The 26,665-nt window shown below is 38.4% G+C and overlaps 1 pseudogene; it reads left to right on the forward strand.

The window, feature by feature from the left end:
• LOC147999634 (uncharacterized) lies at nt 1-26,346 on the forward strand (annotated as a pseudogene).
• Nucleotides 26,347-26,665: the final 319 nt, after the last annotated feature.

The following is a 26,665-nucleotide window of genomic DNA, read 5'->3' on the forward strand; positions in this document are numbered from 1 at the left end:
ATGGGAATCGGCCCCGAGCCTCTTCAGGCAGGGGTTTATATAGGAGAAGCCAGAGGGTTTCGCGTGGTTATCACCAAGGGAAATGGGTACAAGGTCTCATCTGCAAGCAGTAAGTGCGGGCTGGGGTGTTCTCGATATAGGAGAACGTCTTATCTTTATCTGTAGAGCAGGGAGTCATCCGTCCAGATGGCCCCTTTCCTGGAACAATCCCTTGACCTTGTTTTTAGGCTTGGCCGGGCACATCTCAGGCCAGCTCTGTCCTGCCCCCTTATCTGCTGTTCTTTTGCAGTTTTTATGAAGTTTTTATTTTAACTCTTCAGCTCCAAATGGTCCGGCCAGCCCTATAGTCTCCCTCAGGTAGTTCGGACCTTGTTTATGACTAACTTTTTGAAATTGAACTCTTCACTATGAACATAGTCGAGCATGTGGCTTTGTTATATGTTGGGGCATCTTTTGGCTATATGTCCAAGAAAGGTATAGCTGGGTCCTCAATTAGTTCATGTGCAATTTGCTGAGGAACCTCCAGACTGATTTCCAGAATGGTTGTACCAGTCTGCAACCCCACCAACAATGGAGGAGTGTTCCTCTTTCTCCACATCCTCGCCAGCATTTGCTGTCACCTGAGTTTTTGATCTTAGCCATTCTCACTGGTGTGAGGTGAAATCTCAGGGTTGTTTTGATTTACATTTCCCTCATGACTAAAGATATTGAACATTTCTTTAGGTGTTTCTCAGCCATTCGGCATTCCTCAGCTGTGAATTCTTTGTTTACCTCCAAACCCCATTTTTTAATAGGGTTGTCTCCCTGCAGTCTAGCTTCTTGAGTACTTTGTATATTTTGGATATAAGCCCCCTATTGTAGGATTGGTAAAGATCTTTTCCCAATCTGTTGGTTGCCGTTTTGTTCTAACAATGATGTCCTTTGCATTGCAGAAGCTTTGCAGTTTTATGAGATCCCATTTGTCAATTCTTGATCTTAGAGCATAAGCCATTGGTGTTGTGTTCAGGAAATTATCTCCAGTAGCCATGTGTTTGAGATTCTTCCCCACTTTTTCTTCTATTAGTTTGAGTGTGTCTGGTTTGATGTGGAGGTCCTTGATCCACTTGCATGTAAGCTTTGTACAGGGTGATAAGCATGGATCGGTTTGCATTCTTCTACATGTTGACCTCCAGTTGAACCAGCACCATTTGCTGAAAATGCTATCTTTTTTCCATTGGATGGTTTTGGCTCCTTTGTCAAAAATCAGGTGCCCATAGGTGTGTGGGTTCATTTCTAGTTCTTCAATTCTGTTCCATTGGTCTATCTGTCTGTCTCTGTACCAATACCATGCAGTTTTTATCACTATTGCTCTGTAATACTTCTTGAGTTCAGGGATAGTGATTCCCCCGGAAGTCCTTTTATTATTGTTTTAGCTATCCTGGGTTTTCTGTTATTCCAGATGAATTTGCAAATTGTTCTGTCCAACTCTCTGAAGAATTGGGTTGGTATTTTGATGTGGATTATTTTTTCAGTTCTTAAAATGTTCTTTGTCCATGTTAATGAAAATTTACCATCTCTTTAAGTTAATACATTTTTAACTGTACTGAAATTAAATTTGCTTTAAGAAATGGATGTATACTATATTTAATTATATAAAATCTTAGTCTGTGAACTAGAAAATATCTTCTTGAGTGAGGGAAACCAGACCACAAAAGACACATACGGTATATATTAACAGATAAGGGGATAGCCCTGGATTTGGGCATGAATGGTAGTTGAGTTGCTTTGCCCACCAGCTCTCCACAACCATTACTACTCGGGTTGAATGACCCCCTCCCAGAAAGGGAATTGTACAAGCCCAAGACCCTCAAGTATAGAAGTAAAAAGTAAGTTTTTAGATACACAGACTCAGAACTAAAATAAGCCTGGGAAAGTTCAGATGTGTCCAAGCTTTGTGGGACAAGCTGACCCATCATTTAGATGAAACAGACCATAAAAGAAAACAAAATGCAGAACCCAGACTAAATTATGGGCATTGCTCCATGGGCCACCTGACAGGAAAAAGAAACAGTCCCTGAGCCCTCAGAAGCCCTGACCACCATGTACTTTTTGCCAACTCATTGTTATGGTTATAGCCAAAATAGGTAGCATACACATATGCCTCATTTACTCCACCAATCACATCCCTGTAACCATGCATCTGCTTCTGTAAGCCTGCTTCTGCTCCTTAATGCCCTATAAAAACCCATCCCTGGTTCTGCTAGGTGCGCCAGTCTTCCGAATTGACTGGGACGCCCACAGATACCTGTGTATCCTGATCAATAAAAATCCTCTTGCAGATTGCAGCCTGTGGACTCGGACTGGTCATTGGGCTTGAGGATCTCCCTCCTGAGGGAAGATTCTCTCTGAGAGTCTTACAGGGTCAGCCCTTGGCACTGCCTAGACTTGCTCACCCAATGCCTCAGCTGGCAAGTTCTACCTCTCTCATGCTGTAAAGGCTCGGTTATACATGAGTTCACTATCAGGAACAGATATAATTTACAGATCAGTTGAGGTTTGGATACCTCTCTCCTGCATGTTGCATGTAGCATCAGAGAGGGGCCAGCACTCCTGTTCTCACACCCTCAGTCTGCTCCATGGTGCCATTACAATCAAGGCCAGATCCACTTTGGTATCCAGTTGAAGTACAGCATTGTGTTTCCCAAATGCTGCAACCAGCAAAGTATATGCTTAGCTCTCATCAATGTTACAGCCAGTGAGTGGTGGGGTCCACACAGCCATTGGGTATTGAAAGGAAAATTATACAGATTTAGGGTTTAAAAATATGAAGTTAAAAGAATAAGTTTCAAAATTCACAGACTCAGGGCTAAACACTGTGAAAAGCAAGTCCAGGCAGCCCTGCCCGGACTAACAGACCATAAAGATAAAGAAAAGGAATGCAAAAACCAGCCTGAGTTATCAGGTCTGACTCATAAACCATTTGGCAGGAGGGCACCTCCCCCAGCTTACTCAGAGTCACACTTTAACCAGATGTCCTTCAAACACAGATAAGCCCCTAGCTTCTAAAACCCTGAATGCCCCAGTCAGCATGTACTCTTCTGCTGTGCTGTAATCTCACTGCTATGTTTAAATGAGCCAATCACTTACAGCCGTGCCAAAAATTAGCCGCCACTGTTTGAAACAGCCAATTATGTGAAAATGCGCCAAAACCCCTAGCCTTCCCTATATAAACCCCTGACTTTTGAGTTTTGGGGTCTACACCTCTGTCTCCTGCACTAGATACGTGTCGGCCTGGAGAGTTTCGTAATAGATCTCTGTAATAAACCTCGCCTTTGCTTATTACATCCAAAATGGTATCTCTGTGTCTGGGGTCCGCAATTTCCCGAGACTTGAGTAAGGGTCTCTCTTCGGGGATCTTTCAATTTGGGGCTCATCCGAAATTGGTGTTTCCTGGGGTGCGCCATCCCGAGACTCGAGCTAGGTTCTTTCAGTATCACATATTATTCCAGATGGCAGTCCAGACGAAGGACAACCACATGGTCCTAAGTGGTAATATGAGCCATTGTCAATCACATAATCCCTTGCTGCTTCATGGCCATGGACACAGGCATGACCATCAGTTGTAGCATGGACTTGGAATTCACCATGGCCTGAGGGGTCAGGGCAGGCTATCCATACCAGTCTGTTCTTCTCGATCCTTGACTCTGTAGTTCTGTCTTTATTCACATTGCTGAAACTATTCCACTTTCATTTTTCTACCATCTGTCTATCACACACTTGCACATTCTAACAGTTCCCAATGTGAGGAGCAGTGGGCTGACCTCTGGCTATATTCCTCTTATCTGTGCCACATGGTGTGGCTGCAGACAGGACTCTGGTTGTCCCTACCTGTTCTGTGTGTTCTGGCTCTTCTTTTCTTTCTTTTTAAAGGAAAATATCTTTAATCGTTTTCTACATTCCAGTCATTATCTCCCTCTTGTTCTTCCCTCTAACAGTTTCTAATCCAATTACTGTTCCCAAACTCCAAAGGCATGTCTCACCCACCCCACCAGACCTCCCCACTCCCTGGTGCCTCAAGTCTATATAGCTATATAATAGATATATTTGTATATAGAGACCTTTTGTATAAAGGAATATATGAAAATGTATCTATTATATCTACTTAAATGCCAATTTACATATGTACATATGCAATATATACATATATTTTCTAAGTTGGACTCCATTTTCTCCAAGATTAAGATCAACAATTGACAATGGGAATTTATAGAGATGAATATACATACATATGTAATATATTTATCTCTACGTTTACCTATATTAACATGTATAATTATCTATATGTGTATCTGAATCATATATACCTGTAACATCAATGTTAATTCATATAAACATGTATCTTTTATCTGTAATTGTACTGATAAATATAGAGGCATAAACTATGTAATGATATGATATAGTATAGGTATGCATAGATAAAAAGTTACAGATACACATATAAAGCATAACTTATGATTTATTCCTACTGTTTCTAGGTTTTTATTTCAGGTTTATGTGTTTAATCCATCTTTAGATAGTTTTGTTAAAAGGTGAAAATCAAAGTGATAAACCTGCCTGCCATTTGTAGAAGGTTTTTAGTTGATTTTTTTGATTTAGCTAATAAGATGTAATCTGCAGAGAAGGCTAGCTTTACTTGTTCTTTACTTATTTGCATCAGATTAATCTCCTTCTTTTGCCTTCTTGGTCCAGCTAGAGTATACAGTAAAATACTGAATTCTTTTATGTTGACGATAGTTTTCGCTATCCTGGGGTTTTTGTTATTCCAAATAAATTTATATATTACTCTTTTTGACTATGTGAAGAATTGACTTGAATCTATTTATTGCTTTCACCAAGAAGGTCATTTTTACTATCTTAATCCTGCCAATCTTCCTACCTTCTAGGATCTTCTTAAATTTCTTTCTTCAGAGACTTAAAGGTCTTGTCATACAGATCTTTCACTTGCTTGGTTAGAGTCATACCGAAGTACTTTATTTGTGCAATTGTGAAGTATGTCATTTCCCTAATTTCTTCCTCAGCCTGTTTATCCTTTGAGTAGAGGAAGGCTACTGATTTATTTGAGTTGATTTTATATCCAATCACTTTGCTGAAGTTTTTTCAGGTTTAGAAGTTCCCTGGCAGAGTTTTTGTGGGTCACATACATATACTACCATATCATCTGCAAATAGTGATATATTGACTTCTTTTCCTATTTGTATCCCTTTGACACTTTTTGTTGTCTAATTACACTGTCTAGGATTTGAATAGGAAGGGAGATAGTACATTGTTTAGTAGGATTGCTTCAAATTTCTCTCCATTTAGTTTGATATTGGCTACTGGGTTGCTGTATATTGCTGTTATTATGTTTAGATATGGGCCTTGAATTCCAGAACTTTCCAAGTTTTGTTTTTTTCATGATTCATAGTTTTTTGAATTTTGTCAAATGGTTTCTCAGCATGAAATGAAATGATGATTTGTTTTTTTCCTTTGAGTTTGTTTATATAGTGGATTACATTGACGCATTTTTTTATATATTGTATCATCCCTGCATCGCTGGGATAAAGTCAACTTGATCAGGATAGATAATCATTTTGGTGTGTTCTTGCCTTTAGTTTGAGATAATTTTATTGACTATTTTTGTGCCGAGGTTAACCACGGAAATTGTTGGGCCTTTGGTTTAGGTATAAGCACAATTGTGGCCTTAAAGAAAGAACATGGTAGTGTTCCTTCTGTTTCTATTTTGTGGAATAGTTTGGACAGTATTAGTATGAGGTCTTCTATGAAGGTCTGTTAGAATTCTGCACTAAACACATCTGTTCCGGGACTTTTTTTGGTTGCCAGACTTTTAATAACTGCTTTTATTTCTTTGGGGGTTTGGGATTATTTTGATGGCTTACCTGATCCTGATTTAACTTTGGCACCTGGTAGTTGTCCAGAAAATTGTTCATTTTATCCAGATTTCCTAGTGTTGCTGAGTACAAGTTTTTGTAGTAATATGTGATAATTTTTAAAATTTCCCCCATTTCTGTTGCCATGTCTCCCTTTTTCATTTCTGATTTTGTTAATTTGGAATCTGTCTTTGTGCTTTCTGGTTAGTCTGGGTAAGGGTTTTTCTATCATTTTGATTTTCTCAAATAACCAGCACATGGTTTTGTTGATTTTTTTTGTATAATTGTTTTTCTTTCTACTTAGTTCAATTCAGCCCTGAGTTTCATTGTTTCCTGCTATCTACTCCTCTTGGGTGTATTTGCTTCTTTTTTTGTTCTAGTGCTTTCAGGTGTGTTGTCAAGCTGTTAGTGTATGCTCTCTTCAACTGCATTTGGAGGCACTCAGAACTTTGACTTTTTCTCTTAGCACTCTATCTATGTCAATCGAGAGTTTGCTGGATATAGTAACCTGGGCTGGCATTTGAGTTCTCTTAGGGTGTATATGGCATCTGCCCAGGATCTTCTGGTTAAATAGTCTCTGGTGAGAAGTCCGGTGTAATTCTAATAGGTATGCCTTGACCTTTTTTCCATACTGCTTTCAAAATTCTTTCTTTGTTTTGTGAATTTGGTGTTTCTCTATTATGGGATAGGAGGAATTTCTTTTCTGGTCCTATCTATTTGGAGTTCTGTAGGCTTCTTGCATGATTAAGAACATATGTTCTTTCGGTTAGGGAAGCTTTCTTCAAAATTTTATTGAAGATATTTTTTATTGGGCTTTTTAATTTACATTTCAAATATTTTGCCCTTTCCTTATTGCCCATCCATAAGGCCCCTATGCTATCTCCCTCCACATTTTCCTTTAAGGGTGTTTCCCCTTCCCATCCATCACCCATTCCCTCTCCCTACCCTGACATTCCCCTACACTAGGGGTTCTACCTTGGCAAGACCAAGGGCTATTTCTCCCATTGGCACCCAACAAGGCCCTCCTCTGCTTCACATGCAGGTGGAGCCTTTGGTCTGTCCATGTGTACTCTTTGAATACTGCTTTAGTCTCTAGGATCTATGTTTGGTTGATATTGTTGTTCTTTTGGGGTAGCAAGCTCCTTAAGCTCCCTCAATCCTTTCTCTAATTTCTCCCATTCTCAGTTTAATGGTTTGCTGCTAGCATTCGCCTCTGTATTTGTCATGCTCTGGCTGAGCTTCTCAGGAGAAAACTATATCAGGTTCCTGTTGGCTTTATCAATATTGTCCAGTTTTGGTTGGTGTACTTATGGGCTACATCCCCAGTGGGACAGGCTCTGAATGGCCATTCCTTCAGTCTCTGCTCCAAACATTGCCTTCATATCCCCTCCTATGAATAATTTTGTTCCCCCTTTTAAGAAGGAGTTAAGCTTCTGCACTTTGGTCATCCTCCTTCTTGTGCTTCATGTAGTCTGTGGATTATATCTTGGGTAAACCGAGCTTTTGGGCTAATAACTACTTATCAGTGAGTGCATACAATGTACCTTTTTTAAAATTGGGTTACCTTACTCAGGATATGTCCGGGGCCACCTGGCCTACTTATGCCTTTCTTTGTCTAGACTAGGTGTTTTCCCCTCCATGGGCCCTTGTTTTCAAGTAACATACATTTGAGTTACCACCAGTCAAGAATACTGGAGACGTCCTGGTGTGTTGCTTCTACACTAGAATGAGATTTCATTCTATCGTTAGTTAGAAGCTTCAGGAAATTGATATTTATTGTATGTTGGAAGTTTTAGGGAAATCAAAAATTCTGCCATTGGTTTCTGATGTGATGTATGTTTACTGTTGACTTGATTATCAGTTTGTGTTGTGTGAGTTTTCTGCTTTTAAGCAAGTACCCTTTGCTTTATTAGATGAGACTTGAACATAATACTGTCTTGTCTCCATTTCTCATGTCTCTTGTTCGATCCATTCCCATTCCTCTCTCCAGCATCTCTGTTGACATACCCGTGGGCTGTGACAAGGACGGTATTTTCTAGTTCCTTCCATTTGCCTATGAATTTCATGAGGTTACTGTTTTTGAAAACTGATCTGTACTCCATGTGTAGATGTACCACATTTCCTGTATCCATTCTTCTGTTGAAAGGCATCTGGCTGTTTCCACCTTCTGGCTATTATAAATAAGACTGCTATGAACATAGTGAAGTATGTTTCCTTGTTGTATGTTGGACCATTTGGGTATATGCCCAGGAGAAGTATGGCCTTTTGTATTTTATATTACCCTTGATGGTTTTGTTGATGGTTTCTATGGCATCTTCTGTCCCTGTGATTCTCTCTTCTGTCTCTTGTATTCTATTGGTGATGCTTGCATCTATGACTCTTGATCTCTTTCCTAGGATTTGTATATTCAGGGTTATCTCCTTTTGTGCTTTCTTTAGTATTCTCATATCCATTTCTAAATCCTGGATTGTTATGTTCAATTTCTTCACATGTTTGGCTTTTCCTGTAATTCTTTAAGGCATTTGTGTCTTTTTTTAAGGGCTTCTACTTGTTTACCTTTGTTGTACTATATTTCTTTAGGAGAATTATTTGTGTCCTTCTTAATGTCCTCCATCATCAACTTGAGATGTGATTTTAATTGCAAATCTTGCTTTTACAGTGTGTTGGGAGATTCAGTATTTGCTTTGGTGGGAGAACTGTGTTCTGATGATGCCAAGTAGTCTTGGTTTCTGTTGCTTAGGTTCCTGCACTTGCCTTTTGCCATTAGGTTGTCTCTGGAGTTAGCTTGTCTTACTGTCTCTTACAGTGGCTTTACCCATGCGTGTCTGCAGTCCTGCAGACCTGTTTTCTTACAGGTGGATCTGGGTACAGAGAGCTGAGGGACCGCTTTAGCTCCAGGAGCAGGCAGAAGTCAAAATATTCATGTCACAGGTTGCTCCTGGGTTTGTGTGTCCTGAGGCCTGCAGGCTGGTTGCTTGCAGCAGAAGAGTTGGCCTTTCCTCTGCTATCAGATGTGTCCCTGCTCCTGGTGACTGGCTTTCATCTCTGGGCACATGCAGAAATAGGAAGGGTATTGTCATAAGTATAAATCAGTGAGAATACTATTGCTCTTTCCCCTTCATCACTCTAAGACAAAAATTGTGAAAATTTAGTAGTCATCTTGTAACCTAGTGAGTGTTATAGAAACTGATAAAAAAGAATTCATTTATACCAACCTAATTTTATGTAAAGTTGGACAGTCTCATGTTCCCATTTCATAGACTCTATAAATTTTACATGCTCTGTATTTATCACTTGTCCTATCTATGAGGTGCAAATCCCCTCCATACACTATTTTACCCTGTTAAGGCTTTTTAGAGCCAGTATCTCACCATGTACCTCCTGCTATCGTGTAACCTACTATGTAGACCATCTTGATCTCAAACTCAGAGACACATCTGCCTCTGTGAGTGCCAGGATAAAAGTTGTACACAATTGTACCTGTCCCTCTCCTGCTTTCTATAGAAAGAAGAAATCTGCCATCTCTTCTATAATCACAAATAGACATCTCTCTTAATTTTAGATACAAGAGCTATATTTGTTCTAACATAAAATTATAATTTATAACTTCAATGTGTTCTTAGAAAGCAGAAGCAACATTTTATTTTGGAGAGGAAAGGGTTTATTTGACTTATACTTCTGTATCACTGTTCTTCATTGGAAGAATTTGGGGCAGGAGCTCATGGTAAGGACCTGAAAGGAGGAACTGATGCAGAGCAGTGAATTGTACAGCTTACCAGATTGCTCAACCTGCTTTCTTATATATTCCAGGATCATCTGCTTAGAGGTAGCACTGACCACGGTGATGTAAGCCCTCCCAAATGAAGAGAATACCCTAGGACCTTGCCTACAAGCCAATATTGAGAGACATCTTATCAATCAAAATTCCTCTTTCCAGATGCCCATGGCTATGTCAAGTCGATATAAAACCAGCAAGTACATCCGACTTCCAAAATTTAATTTTAAAAATCCCAAATTTTTGAGGGAGAAAAAAACAGAAAGAAATACTGGGAACCATGGGAAAATATTTTAGTATATTTTTTCAGAACTTTTGCTCTTCAAACATATTTCTTCTTTAAGATGAGACAATATGCTTACTCATATTATGAAAATTGTCCTAACATATCTCTGTTTTCTTATTTTTTACTTTTTAAAAATTTTTATTTTTCTTGGATATTTTATGTATTTACCTTTCAAATGTTATCCCCTTCCTCCATTCTTGAGTATGCCTCCCTCCTCTCTGGCTAAGATCATAAACTCAGATGACAGCAGATGCTGGCGAGGATGCAGAGAAAGAGGAACACTCCTCCATTGTTGGTGGGGTTGCAGACTGATACAACCATTCTGGAAATCAGTCTGGAGGATCCTCAGAAAATTGGACATTGAACTGCCTGAAGATCCAGCTATACCTCTCTTGGGCATATACCCAAAAGATTCCCCAACATATAAAAAAGACACGTGCTCCACTATGTTCATGGCAGCCTTATTTATAATAGCCAGAAGCTGGAAAGAACCCAGATGCCCTTCAACAGAGGAATGGATACAGAAAATGTGGTACATCTACACAATGGAATATTACTCAGCTATCAAAAACAACGACTTTATGAAATTCGTAGGCAAATGGTTGGAACTGGAAAATATCATCCTGAGTGAGCTAAACCAATCAGAGAAAGACATACATGGTATGCACTCATTGATAAGTGGCTATTAGTCCAAATGCTTGAATTACCCTATATGCCTAGAACAAATGAAACTCAAGACGGATGATCAAAATGTGAATGCTTCACTCCTTCTTTAAAAGGGGAACAAGAATACCCTTGGCAGGGAAGAGAAAGGCAAAGATTAAAACAGAGACTGAAGGAACACCCATTCAGAGCCTGCCCCACATGTGGCCCATACATATACAGCCACCCAATTAGACAAGATGGATGAAGCAAAGAAGTGCAGACCGACAGGAGCCGGATGTAGATCGCTCCTGAGAGACACAGCCAGAATACAGCAAATACAGAGGCGAATGCCAGCAGCAAACCACTAAACTGAGAATAGGACCCCCGTTGAAGGAATCAGAGAAAGAACTGGAAGAGGTTGAAGGGGCTCGAGACCCCATATGTACAACAATGCCAAGCAACCAGAGCTTCCAGGGACTAAGCCACTACCTAAAGACTATACATGGACTGACCCTGGACTCTGACCTCATAGGTAGCAATGAATATCCTAGTAAGAGAACCAGTGGAAGGGGAAGCCCTGGGTCCTGCTAAGACTGAACCCCCAGTGACGTAGACTGTTGGGGGGAGGGTGGCAATGGGGGGAGGGTTGGGAGGGGAACACCCATAAGGAAGGGGAGGGGGGAGGGGGATATTTGCCCGGATACCGAGAAAGGGAATAACACTCGAAATGTATATAAGAAATACTCAAGTTAATAAAAAAAAAGGGAACAGAAAAGGAAGAATAACAGATTCAAGGAGGTGTTATTTGTTAAAAGAAAAAAAAACTAGTTACGCAATGAGGACCCTGAATTCTGCTGCATACAGGAGACACACCTCAGAGACAAAGACAGACACTACCTCAGAGTGAAAGGCAAGTGATCTGAAGAAGCAACCTGGAGTCGCCATTCTAATATCGAATTAAATTTATTTTCAACTAAAAGTCATCGAGAAAGATAAGGGAGAACACTTCATATTCATCAAAGGAAAAATGCACCAAGATGAACTCTCAATCCTAAATATCTATGCTCCAAATAAAAGGGCACCTACCTAATAAATGAAACCTTATGAAAGCTCAAAGCACACATTGCGCCTCACACAATAATAGGAGGAGATTTCAACACCCCACTCTCAATGGACAGGTCATGGAAACAGAAATTAAACAGAGACGTAGACAAACTAAGAGAAGTCATGAACCGAATGGACTTAACAGATATTTATAGAACATTCTCTCCTAAAACAAAAGGATATAGCCTCTTCTCACCACCTCATGGTACTTTCTCCAAATTTGACCATATAACTGTTCATAAAACAGGCCTCAACAGATATATAAAGATCGAAAAAATCCCATGTGTCCTATCAGACCCCCCTGGGCTAAAGCTGGTCTTCAACAACAGTAAGGGAAGAATGCCCACATATACATGGCAGTTGAACAATGCTCTACTCAACGATAACCCGGTCAAGGAAGAAATAAAGAAAGAAATTAAAGACTTCTTAGAATTTAATGAAAATGAAGGTACAACATATCCAAACTTATGGGACACAATGAAAGCTGAGTTAAGATGAAAACTCATAGCTCTGAGTGCCTGGAGAAAGAAATAGGAGAGAGCATACATCAGCAGCTTGACAGCACACCTAAAAGCTCTAGAACAACACGAAACAAATGCACACAGGAGGAGTAGAAGGCAGGAAATAATCAAACTCAGAGCTGAAATCAAACAAATAGAAACAAAAAGGACCATAGAAAGAATCAACAGAACCAAAAGTTGGTTCTTTGAGAAAATCAACAAGATAAATAAATCCTTAGCTAGACTAACGAGAGGACACAGAGAGTGTGTCCAAATTAACAAAATCAAAAATGAAAAGGGAGACATAACTACAGAATCAGAGGAAATTCAAAAAATCATCAGATCTTACTACAAAAGCCTATATTCAACAAAACTTGAAAATCTGCAGGAAATGTACAATTTCCTAGACAGATACCACATACCGAAGTTAAATCAGGAACAGATAAACCATTTAAACAAACCCATAACTCCTAAAGAAATAGAAGCAGTTATTAAAAGTTTCACAACAAAAAGAAGCCCAGGTCAAGACGGGTTTAGTGCAGAATTCTATCAGACCATCATAGAAGACCTCATACCAATATTATCCAAACTATTCCACAAAATTGAAACAGATGGAGCACTACAAAATTCCTTCTATGAAGCCACAATTACTCTTCTACCTAAACCACACAAAGACCCAACAAAGAAAGAGAACTTCAGACCAATTTCCCTTATGAATATCGACAGAAAAATACTCAATAAAATTCTGGCAAACCAAATCCAAGAGCACATCAAAACAATCATCCACCATGATCAAGTAGGCTTCATCCCAGGCATGCAGGGATGGTTTAATATATGGAAAACCATCAACGTGATCCATTATATAAACAAACTGAAAGAACAAAACCACATGATCATTTCATTAGATGCTGAGAAAGCATTTGACAAAATTCAACATCCCTTCATGATAAAAGTCCTGGAAAGAATAGGAATTCAAGGCCCATACCTAAACATATTAAAAGCCATATACAGCAAACCAGTCGCTAACGTTAAACTAAATGTAGAGAAACTTGAAGCAATCCCACTAAAATCAGGGACTAGACAAGGCTGCCCACTGGCTCCCTACTTATTCAATATAGTTCTTGAAGTTCTACCCAGAGCAATCAGACAACAAAAGGAGATCAAGGGGATACAGATTGGAAAAGAAGAAGTCAAAATATCACTATTTGCAGATGATATGATAGTATATTTAAGTGATCCCAAAAGTTCCACGAGAGAACTAGTAAAGCTGATAAACAACTTCAGCAAAGTAGCTGGGTATAAAATTAACTCAAATAAATCAGTAGCCATCCTCTACACAAAAGAGAAGAAGGTGAGAAAGAAATTAGGGGAATGACACCCTTCATTATAGTCCCATATTATATAAAGTATCTCGGTGTGACTTTAACCAAGCAAGTAAAAGATCTCCAAGCCTCTGAAGAGAGAAATTGAGGAAGACCTCAGAAGAAGGAAAGATCTCCCATGCTCATGGATTGGCAGGATTAATATAGTACAAATGGCCATTTTACCAAAAGCAATCTACAGATTCAATGCAATCCCCATCAAAATACCAATCCAATTCTTCAAAGACTTAGACAGAACAATTTGCAAATTTATCAGGAATAACAAAAAACCCAGGATAGCTAAAACTATCCTCAACAATAAAAGGACTTCAGGGAAAATTACTATTCCTGAACTCAAGCAGTATTACAGAGCAGTGATAAAACTGCATGGTATTGGTACAGAGACAGACAGATAGACAAATGGGATAGAATTGAAGACCCAGAAATGAACCCGGACACCTATGGTCACTTGATTTTTGACAAAGGAGCCAAAACCATCCAATGGAAAAAAGATAGCATTTTCAGCAAATGGTGCTGGTTCAACTGGAAGTCAGCGTGTAGAAGAATGCAGATTGATCCATGCTTATCACCCTGTACAAAGCTTAAGTCCAAGTGGATCAAGGACCTCCACATCAAACCAGATACACTCAAACTAATAGAGGAAAAATTGGGGAAGCATCTTGAACACATTGGCACTGGAGAAAATTTCCTGAATAAAACAACAGTGGCTTATGCTCTAAGATCAAGAATCAACAAATCTGATCTCATAAAACTGCAAAGCTTCTGTAAGGCAAAGGACACTGTGGTTAGGAGAAAACAGCAACCAACAGATTGGGAAAAGATCTTTACCAATCCTACAACAGATAGAGCAATTATATCCAAAATATACAAAGAACTCAAGAAGTTAGACCGCAGGGAGACAAATAACCCTATTAAAAATGGGTTTCAGAGCTAAACAAAGAATTCACAGCTGAGGAATGCCGAATGGCTGAGAAACACCTAAAGAAATTTTCAACATCTTTAGCCATAAGGGAAATGCAAATCAAAACAACCCTGAGATTTCACCTCACACCAGTGAGAATGGCTAAGATCATAAACTCAGATGACAGCAGATGCTGGCGAGGATGCGGAGAAAGAGGAACACTCCTCCATTGTTGGTGGGTACATTGTTGCAGACTGGTACAACCATTCTGGAAATCAGTCTGGAGGCTCCTCAGAAAATTGGACATTGAATTACCTGAGGATCCAGCTATACCTCTCTTGGGCATATACCCAAAAGATGCTCCAACATATAACAAAGCCACGTGCTCTACTATGTTCATATCATCCTTATTTATAATAGCCAGGAGCTGGAAAGAACCCACATGCCCTTCTTTTCTTTTTAACTGGGAAAATTTATTTATTTATTATTTATTTATTTTCCATCTTTATTAACGGGTATTTCTTACATTTCGATTGTTTTTTTTTCTTTTATTTTTTTTTAACTTGAGTATTTCTTATTTACATTTCGAGTGTTATTCCCTTTCCCGGTTTACGGGCCAACATTTCCCTAATTGCATTGAATCTGTAGGTTGCTTTTGGCAAAATGGCCATTTTTACTACATCTATCTGGCCAATCCACGAGTATGGGAGCTCTTTCCATCTGCTGGTATCTTCAATTTCTTTCTTCAGAGATTTCAAGTACTTGTCATACAGAACTTTAACTTGCTTGGTTAGAGTCACACTGAGGTATTTTATGTTATTTATAACTTTTGTGAAGGGAATCATTCCCCAAATTTCTTTTTCAGGCTGTTTATCTTTTCAGGAAAGGAAGGCTACTGATTTGTATTTAGGCAATTTTATACCCAGTCATTTTGCTGAAGTCATTTTATTAGGCTTAGTAGTTCTCTGGTGGAACTTTTGAGGTCACTTAAGTACACTATCATGTCATCTGCAAACAGTGACATTTTGATTTTTTCCCCTTCCAACTTGTATCCCTTTAACCTCATTTTGCTGTCTGATTGCTCTGTCTAGGACTTCAAGTACTATATTCAATAAGTAGGGAGAGAGTGGGCAGCCCTGTCTAGTCCCTGATTTCAGTGTGATTGCTTCAAGTTTCTCGCCACTTAGTTTTATGTTAGCTACTTGTTTCCATATATTGCTTTTAATATGTTTAGATATGGACCTTGAATTCTTGATCTTTCCAGGGATTTTATCATGAAGGGGTGTTAAATTTTTGTCAAATGCATTCTCGGGCTCTAATGAAATGATCATGTGGTTCTTATCTTTGAATTTGTTTATATAGTGGATTACACTGATGGATTTTTGTATATTAAACATTCCTGCATCCCTGGGATGAATCCTACTTGATCATGATGGATGATCATTTTGATGTGTTCTTGGATTCGGTTTGCAACAATTTTAATGAGTATTTTTGCATCAATATTAATAAATGAAAATTATCTGAAGTTCTCTTTCTTTGTTGTGGCTTTGGTTATGGAATAACAGTAATTCTAGCTTCATGGAAGAAATTTGGTAGTGTTCTGTCTGTTTTTATTTTGTGGAATAGTTTGGACAGTATTCATATGTGGTCTTCTATGAAGGTTTGATAGAATTCTGCACTGAACCCATCTGGACCTGGGCTCTTTTTGGTTGAGAGACCTTTAATGACTGCTTCTATTTCTGTAGGAGTTATGGGGTTGTTTAAATGGTTTATCTGTTCCTGATTTAACTTTGGTACCTGGTATCTGTCTAGTACATTGTCCATTTCCTCCAGATTTTCAAGTTTTGTTGAATATAGTCTTTTGTAATAGGATCTGATGATTTTTTAAAAATTTCTTCAGATTCTGTTGTGATTTCTGATTTTGTTAATTTGGGTACATTCTCTGTAACCTCTGGTTAATCTGGTTAAGAGTTTATCTATCTTGGTTATTTTCTCAAAGAACCAGCTCTTGCTTTTGTTGATTCTTTGTATAGTCCTTTTTGTTTCTACTGGGTTGATTTCATCGCTCAGTTTGATTTTTTCCTGCCTTCTACTACTCTTGGGTTTATTTATTTCTTTTTGTTCTAGATCTTGTAGGTGTGCTGCCAAGCTGCTGATATATACTCTCTCCTGTTTCTTTTTGTAGGCACTCAGAGCTATGAATTTTCCTCTTAGTATTGCTTTCATTGTGTCCTATAAGTTTGGGAATGTTGTATCTTCATTTTCATTAAGTTCTAAGAAGTTTTTAATTTCTTCATTTATTTCTTCCTTGACCAAGTTGTCATTGAGTAGAGCATTGTTAAACTTCCATGTATATGTGGGCTTTCTGTCATTATTGTTGTTATTAAAGACCAGTCTTAGTTCGTGGTGATCTGATAGGATGCACAGGATTATTTCTATCTTCATGTATCTGTTGAGGCCTGTTTTTTGACCAATTATATCGTCAATTTTGGAGAAGGTTCCATGAGGTACTGAGAAGAAGGTATATCCTTTTGATTTAGGATGGAATGTTCTATAAATATCTGTTAAAACCATTTGTTTCATAACTATTGTTAGTTTCTCTATGTCTCTGTTTTTTTTCCTGTTTTTATGATTTGTCCATTGATGAGAATGGGGTGTTGAAATCTCCTACTATTATCGTCTGAGTGGCAATGTGTTTTTTGAGCTTTAGTAAGGTTTCTTTTATAAATGTAGGTACTCTTGCAATCAGAGCATAGATATTTAGGAATGAGAGTTCATCTTGGTGGATTTTTCCTTTAATGAATATGAAGTGTCCTTCCTTATCTTTTTTAATGACTTTTGGTTGAACGTCAATTTTATTTGATATTAGAATGGCAACTCCAGCTTGTTTCTCTGGGCCTTTTGCTTGGAAAATTATTTTCCAGCCATTTACACTGAGAATAGTTTCTGTCTTTCTCTCTGAGGTGTATTTCTTGCATGCAGGAAAATGCTGGGTCTCCATGTCCTCATCAGCATTTGTTTTCACTTGTGTTTTGATCTTAGCCATTCTGACTGGTGTGAGGTGGAATCTCAGGGTTGTTTTGATTTGCATTTCCCTGATGAGTAAGTATGTTGACCATTTCTTTAGTTACTTCTCAGCCATTCTATATTCCTCAGGTAAGAATTCATTGTTTAGCTCTGTACTCCAGTTTTCTATAGAGTTATTTGTCTCTCTAGAGTCTAAGTTCTTGCATCTCTAACAGGTGGAGGATTGGGAAAGATCTTTTCCCAATCTGTTCCTTGCCATTTTCATCTAATGATAGTGTTTGTTGCCTTATGAAAGCTTTGCAGTTTTCTTAGGTTCCATTTGTCAATTCTTTTTTTTTTCAGCTGTGTTTTTTCTTCATTTTTTCTTGGATATTTTTTATTTACATTTCAAATGTCATTCCTTTTCCTGGTTTCCAGGACGTAAGCCCCCTACCCCATCCCTCTCCCCATCTTCTATAAGAGTGTTCCCCTTCCAATCCACCACCTATTATTGACCCCTTGACATTTCCATAAGTTGGGGATATAACCTTGATAATACCAAGGGATTATTCTTCCATTGTTGCCCGACAAGGCCTTTCTCTGCTACATATTTAGTTGGAGCCATTGGTCATTCCATGTATATAGTCCTTATGTAGTAATTTACTCCCTGGTTGGCATTCCTGTTCTTGTGGTGTGGCAGTCCCCTTTAGCTCTTTCAATCCCTTCTCTAATTCCTCCTACATGTGTCCTGTTCACAGTTCAGTGGTTTTTCTGCTACCCTTCATGTCTGTATTTGACATGATCTAGCTGTGTCTCTCAGGAGACATTCATATTTGGTTCCTGTCAGCATGCTTTTCTTAGCTTCATCAATTTTGCCTAGTCTTGGTGACTGTACATATATGGGGCATATGTGGAGCAGATTTGAATGGCTATTCCTTCACTCGTTGTTCCAAACTTTGCCCCCACTTCCCCTTTACGAATATTTTTGTTCCCCCTTTTAAGAAGGAGTGAAGCATCTGCACTTTAGACATCCTTCTTCATGAGCTTAATGTGGTCTGGGTATTGTACCTTGGGTGATTAGAGCTTTTGGGCTAATACCCACTTATAAGTGAGTGCATACCTTGTGTATTTTTCTGGAATTTGGTTACTTCACTCAGGATGATATTTTCTAGTTCATTCCATTTGCATATGAATTTCATGAAGCCATTGTTTTTGATAGTTGATTAGTACTCCACTGTGTAGAGATATGACATTTTCTGTGTCCATTCCTCTGTTGAAGGGCATCTGTTTTATTTCCAGCTTCTGGCTCTTATAAATAAGGCTACTATGAACATAGTGGAGCATGTGTCTTTATTGTATGTTGGTGCATCTTATGGGTTTATGCCCAGCAGAGGTATAGCTGGGTCCTCAGGTATTGCAATATGAAATTTTCTGAGGAACCTCCAGACTGATTTCCAGAGTGGTTGTACCAGTTTGCAATCCCACCAACAATGGAGGAGTGTTCCTCTTTCTCCACATTCTCACCAACATCTGTTGTCATCTGAGTTTTTAATCTTAGTCATTTTCACTGGTGTGAATTGGAATTTCTCATTTTTGGTTTGTTTGTTTTTGTTTGTTTGTTTTTATTTGTTTGTTTGCATTTCTTTAGTTATTTCTCAGCCATTGGATATTCCTTACCTGAGAATTCTTTTGTTAGATCTTTACCCCATTTCTTAATACTGTTATTTGTCTCTAGTGTCTATTTTTTTATATTAGCACTCCCTCTGATGTAGGTTTTCTTTTCCCAATTTGTTGGTTGCTCTTTTGTACTAATGGCAATGTCCTTTGCCTTTCAGAAGCTTTGCAGTTTTATTAGGTCTCATTCATCAATTATTGATCTTAGATCATAAGTCATTTGTGTTTCTTTCATGAAATTTTCCAAAGTGTCCACATGATCGTGACTCTTCCCTACTTTTTCTTCTATTAGTTTAAGTGTATCTGGTTTGATTTGGAGGTACTTGTCTACTTGGACATAAGTTCTGTACAGAGTGATTTCCTAGACAGATACCAGGTACTGAAGTTAAATCAGGAACAGATAAACCAGTTAAACAACCCCATAACTCCTAAGGAAATAGAAGCAGTCATTAAAGGTCTCCCAACCAAAAAAAGCCCAGGTCCAGACGGGTTTAGTGCAGAATTCTATCAGACCTTCATAGAAGACCTCATACCAATATTATCCAAACTATTCCACAAAATTGAAACAGATGGATCACTACCGAATACCTTCTATGAAGCCACAATTACTCTTCTACCTAAACCACACAAAGACCCAACAAAGAAAGAGAACTTCAGACCAATTTCCCTTATGAATATCGACAGAAAAATACTCAATAAAATTCTGGCAAACCAAATCCAAGAGCACATCAAAACAATCATCCACCATGATCAAGTAGGCTTCATCCAAGGCATGCAGGGATGGTTTAATATACGGAAAACCATCAATGTGATCCATTATATAAACAAACTGAAAGAACAAAACCACATGATCATTTCATTAGATGCTGAGAAAGCATTTGACAAAATTCAACACCCCTTCATGATAAAAGTCCTGGAAAGAATAGGAATTCAAGGCCCATACCTAAACACAGTAAAAGCCATATACAGCAAACCAGTTGCTAACATTAAACTAAATGTAGAGAAACTTGAAGCAATCCCACTAAAATCAGGGACTAGACAAGCCTGCCCACTCTCTCCCTACTTATTCATATAGTTCTTGAAGTTCTAGCCAGAGCAATCAGAGAACAAAAGGAGATCAAGGGGATACAGATCGGAAAAGAAGAGGTCAAAATATCACTATTTGCAGATGATATGATAGTACATTTAAGTGATCCCAAAAGTTCCACCAGAGAACTACTAAAGCTGATAAACAACTTCAGCAAAGTGGCTGGGTATAAAATAAACTCAAATAAATCAGTTGCCTTTCTCTATACAAAAGAGAAACAAGCCGAGAAAGAAATTAGGGAAACGACACCCTTCATAATAGACCCAAATAATATAGAATACCTCGGTGTGACTTTAACCAAGCAAGTAAAAGATCTGTACAATAAGAACTTCAAGACACTGAGGAAAGAAATTGAAGAAGACCTCAGAAGATGGAAAGATCTCCCATGCTCATGGATTGGCAGGATTAATATAGTAAAAATGGCCATTTTACCAAAAGCAATCTACAGATTCAATGCAATCCCCATCAAAATACCAATCCAATTCTTCAAAGAGTTAGACAGAACAATTTGCAAATTCATCTGGAATAACAAAAAACCCAGGATAGCTAAAGCTATCCTCAACAATAAAAGGACTTCAGGGGGAATCACTATCCCTGAACTCAAGCAGTATTACAGAGCAATAGTGATAAAAACTGCATGGTATTGGTACAGAGACAGACAGATAGACCAGTGGAATAGAATTGAAGACCCAGAAATGAACCCACACACCTATGGTCACTTGATTTTTGACAAAGGAGCCTAAACCAGCCAATGGAAAAAAGATAGCATTTTCAGCAAATGGTGCTGGTTCAACTGGAGGTCAGCATGTAGAAGAATGCAGATTGATCCATGCTTATCACCCTGTACAAAGCTTAAGTCCAAGTGGATCAAGGACCTCCACATCAAACCAGACACACTCAAACTAATAGATGAAAAACTAGGCAAGCATCTGGAACACATGGGCACTGGAAAAAATTTCCTGAACAAAATACCAATGGCTTACGCTCTAAGATCAAGAATCGACAAATGGGATCTCATAAAACTGCAAAGCTTCTGTAAGGCAAAGGACACTGTGGTTAGGACAAAACGGCAACCAACAGATTGGGAAAAGATCTTTACCAATCAATCCTACAACAGATAGAGGCCTTATATCCAAAATATAGAAAGAACTCAAGAAGTTAGACCGCAGGGAGACAAATAACCCTATTAAAAAATGGGGTTCAGAGCTAAACAAAGAATTCACAGCTGAGGAATGCCGAATGGCTGAGAAACACCTAAAGAAATGTTCAACATCTTTAGTCATAAGGGAAATGCAAATCAAAACAACCCTGAGATTTCACCTCACACCAGTGAGAATGGCTAAGATCAAAAACTCAGGTGACAGCAGATGCTGGCGAGGATGTGGAGAAAGAGTAACACTCCTCCATTGTTGGTGGGATTGTAGACTGGTAAAACCATTCTGGAAATCACTCTGGAGGTTCCTCAGAAAATTGTACTGCCTGAGGATCCAGCTATACCTCTCTTGGTCATATAGCTAAAAGATGCCTCAACATATAAAAGAGACACGTGCTCCACTATGTTCATCGCAGCCTTATTTATAATAGCCAGAAACTGGAAAGAACCCAGATGCCCTTCAACAGAGGAATGGATACAGAAAATGTGGTACATCTACACAATGGAATATTACTCAGCTATCAAAAACAACGAGTTTATGAAATTCGTAGGCAAGTGGTTGGAACTGGAAAATATCATCCTGAGTGAGCTAACCCAATCACAGAAAGACATACATGGTATGCACTCATTGATAAGTGGCTATTAGCCCAAATGCTTGAATTACCCTAGATCCCTAGAACAAATGAAACTCAGGACGGATGATCAAAATGTGAATGCTTCACTCCTTCTTTAAATGAGGAAAAAGAATACCCTTGGCAGGGAAGGGAGAGGCAAAGATTAAAACAGAGACTGAAGGAACACCCATTCAGAGCCTGCCCCACATGTGGCCCATACATATACAGCCACCAATTAGACAAGATGGATGAAGCAAAGAATTGCAGACTGACAGGAGCCGGATGTAGATCGCTCCTGAGAGACACAGCCAGAATACAGCAAATACAGAGGCGAATGCCAGCAGCAAACCACTGAACTGAGAATAGGTCCCCCGTTGAAGGAATCAGAGAAAGAACTGGAAGAGCTTGAAGGGGCTCGAGACCCCATATGTACAACAATGCCAAGCAACCAGAGCTTCCAGGGACTAAGCCACTACCTAAGACTATACATGGACTGACCCTGGACTCTGACCTCATAGGTAGCAATGAATATCCTGGTAAGAGCACCAGTGGAAGGGGAAGCCCTGGGTCCTGCTAAGACTGAACCCCCAGTGAACTAGACTGTTGGGGGGAGGGCGGCAATGGGGGGAGGGTTGGGAGGGGAACACCCATAAGGAAAGGGAGGGGGAAGGGGGATGTTTGCCCGGAAACCAGGAAAGGGAATAACACTCGAAATGTATATAAGAAATACTCAAGTTAATAAAAAAAAAAAAAAAAAGAATGGGTCAAATTGTGTTTTTCTTCAGCTGACCTCCAGCTGAACCAGAACCATTTTTTGAAAACGCTATCCTTTTGCCATTGGATTGTTTTACCTCCTTTGTCCAAGATCAAATGACCATAGGTGTGTGGATTCATTTCTGGGTCTTAATTCTATTCCACTGCTCTACTTGCCTGTGTTTGTACCAATACCATATAATTTTTTAACACTATTGCTCTATAATACTGCTTGAGGTCAGAGATGGTGATTCCCCCAGAAGTTCTTTTATTGTTGAGTATATTTTTCGCTACCCTGGGTTTTTGTTCCTCCAAAGTAATTTGCAAATAGCTCTTTTGAACGAGGAAATCAGGTGGAATTTTGATAGGGATTGCATTGAATCTGTAGATTGGTTTTGGTAAATTGCCATTTTTATGGAATTTTTGTGTTTCCTCCTTAAGGGTTTCTATTTTTGTACTTGTGTTATATTTCTTTAAGGGAATCATTTATGTCCTTATTAAAGTCCTCCATCATCACCATAAATTTGGTTTTAAATCCAAATCTTGCTTGACCATCATGTTTGTATATCCAGTATTTGCTTTTTTGGGAGAACTGGGTTCTGATGATGCCAAGTAGTCTTGGTTTCTAATGCTTATGTTCCTGTGCTTGCCTCTCACCAACAGGTTGTCTTTGGCGTTGGCTTGTCTTGCTGACTGTAAAAGTGGCTTGTCCTTCCAGTAGGCCTCTGTGACATCACTCCTGTTCGCCGGTTTTCTTTCATCTGGATCTCATAGGGTCCTGCCCCTGACTCTTGCTATATCCCTGTGCCTAGGCGATGTCCCCGAGGGTCAGTAATGAGGGCAGAATGTTTTTGTCGACTATTGATTATCAGGAGTGTCTGTAGTTCTGAGCGTCCAGCTCTCTCCTCCACAGGATTTCTACCCCTGTTTTTGAATTAAGGAAATACTTAAAGAAAATGAGGAGCAGGACAACCCTATAGGAAGTGTGTAAGTCTCAACTAACCTGGACCCATGAGATCTGTCTGATACTGAGCCACCAACCGGCCAACATTCACCAGTGGATATGAGGCTCCCAACCCTTTATAGTAGAGCACTGCAGGGCCTGACTTCAGCCATAGAAGATATATCTAATCCTCAAGAATCTTGAGGCCTCAAGGAATGGGGTGATCTGGTAAAGTGGTTTTTGTGTAGGTTGGGATATCTTCTTGGTGTTGGGAGTGTCTCAACTGGTATTTGATATGCAACAGTTATAGGGTGGAACTTGATGTGGTATATTTTGTTCTGTAGAAAAAATAAAGAATAAATAAAAAGTCATATAAAGAAAAATACCTTGTTGATGTATTTGCCATTGAGTTGTTATTGATGAAGTTCACTTATATGAGATATATCATAGATTTCATGAAATATCTCCTAATGTACATGATATCTATGATATTTGTTTCTTTGGACAAAATTTGTGCAGTTTGGTGTTGCATGTTTCTGCCATGATGATATATATATATATATATGTATATATATATGTATATATACATATATATCTGATTTTCAACCATTTGCAAAGTGTCATATAATGACATATTCTCGTTAATTTCAGGTCTGTGTTGTGATTCTAAAAAGAAGCTATTCTCAAAGGCATTTACACAGGATTATTTTCTCAAGAAAATAATACAAAGATTTGCATGTAATGACGTTTCCGATCTACATAGAGAGAAATTCTGGGAATGTAGATATGACAATGAAGAACATGAAATAGGTGATTATGGAAATGATTTCTTTGCAAAAGTCATCTGTTTCATTCCTCAAGCAGCTCAGGAATCTCCAGATTCTCCTCCTGAGAGAATTCAGTCCTCAACACTTAAGGGTCACTACAGAATTTCTACTCAAGAGACAACTTTCAAGTGTAATGAATGTGAAAAAATCTTTACACAGTTCCTAAGACTTAAAGCTCATCACAGAATCCATGCCAGAGACAAACCTTACAAATATAACCAATGGGAGGAATCCTTAACAGGTCTCTCAAATCTTCATATTCATCACAGATTTCATACTGGAGACAAACCTTACAAATGTAATAAGTGTGGGAAATCTTTTACATGCTCCTCGAGTCTTAAAATTCACCACAGAATCCATATAGGAGAAAAACCTTACAGATGTAATGAATGTGGGAAATCTTTTACACAGTCTTCAGGTCTTAAAATTCACCACAGAATACACACTGGAGACAAACCTTACAAATGTAAAGAATGTGGGAAATCTTTTACAGAGTCTTCAAGTCTTAAAGTTCACCACAGAATCCATACAGGAGAAAAACCTTACAAATGTAATGAATGTGGTAAATCTTTTATCAAGTACTCAAAACTCAGAACTCACCACAGAACCCATACTGGAGACAAACCTTACAAATGTAATGAATGTGGTAAATCTTTTATCAAGTACTCAAAACTCAGAACTCACCACAGAACCCATACTGGAGACAAACCTTACAAATGTAATGAATGTGGGAAATCTTTTACACAGTCTTCAAGTCTTAAAACTCACCACAGAATCCATACAGGAGAAAAACCTTACAAATGTAATGAATGTGGGAAATCTTTTACACAGTCTTTAGCTCTTAAATTTCACCATAGAATCCATACTGGAAACAAACCTTACAAATGTAATGGATGTGGAAAATCTTTTACAAACTCCTTAAGTCTTCAAAATCACCACAGAATCCATACAGGAGAAAAACCTTACAAATGTAATGAATGTGGGAAATCTTGTACATGGTCTTCAGGTCTTAAAATTCACCACAGAATACATACTGGAGACAAACCTTACAAATGTAATGAATGTGGGAAATCTTTTACAGAGTCTTCAAGCCTTAAAATTCACCACAGAATCCATACAGGAGAAAAACCTTACAAATGTAATGAATGTGGGAAATCTTTTACAGAGTCTTCAAGTCTCAAAACTCACCACAGAACCCATACTGGAGACAAACCATACAAATGTAATCAATGTGGGAAATCTTTTACACAGTCTTCAAATCTTAAAACTCACCACAAAAATCCATGCTGTAGACAAACCTTATAAATGTACCGAATGTGGGAAATCTTTTACACAGTCTTCAGCTCTTAAAGTTCACCATAGAATCCATACTGGAAACAAATCTTACGAATGTAATGGATGTGGAAAATCTTTTACACACTCCTTAAGTCTTCAAATTCACTACTCAATCCATACAGGAGAAAAACCTTGCAAGTGTAATGAATGTGTGGAATCTTTTACAGACTACTGAAGTCATAAAAGTCACAACAGGTTACATACTGGAGAAAAAACATTTAAATGAAATCACTGTAGAATATCATTTACCCAGTCCTCAAATCTTTAAGTTCAGTATAGAATCTAGAGAAGAGATAATCTTCACTAATGAAAAAAGTTGGCAAGTCTTTTCCTGGTTCTCAACTCTTCAAATTCATCAAAGAATCCGTCCCGGAAAGCAGTCTTATAAATATAATGAATGTGAGAAATACTTTTCCTGTTCCTCACCTCTTCAAGGTCCCCACAGAATCCGTTAAGTAGAAAAAACATTACTAATGTAATGGATGTAAATATTTGTTCAAAGGAATCATTTCTTCAAATACAGCACACCATGCATACTGGTGAGAAATCTTACAAATGTAAACAGTATGGCTAATCATTTAGAATAAGTTCAAACCTTGAATCAACTCTCTCCATGCATAAGACTAACTTAATAGGTAATTACTTTATGCATATTTATATACAAATATTTATTTTAAAATATTGTTGAAACCTAAAGCATTATAGATAATTTCCATAAGGGTAGGCATACACTGGACAGTAGTTGGAAATATTTTATTCAGAAATGACCCTTTC

The sequence above is a fragment of the Rattus norvegicus genome, chromosome 18 (genome assembly GCF_021556685.1).
Source record: "Rattus norvegicus strain SHRSP/BbbUtx chromosome 18, alternate assembly SHRSP_T2T, whole genome shotgun sequence".
In the NCBI taxonomy this organism is placed as follows: Eukaryota; Metazoa; Chordata; class Mammalia; order Rodentia; family Muridae; genus Rattus; species Rattus norvegicus.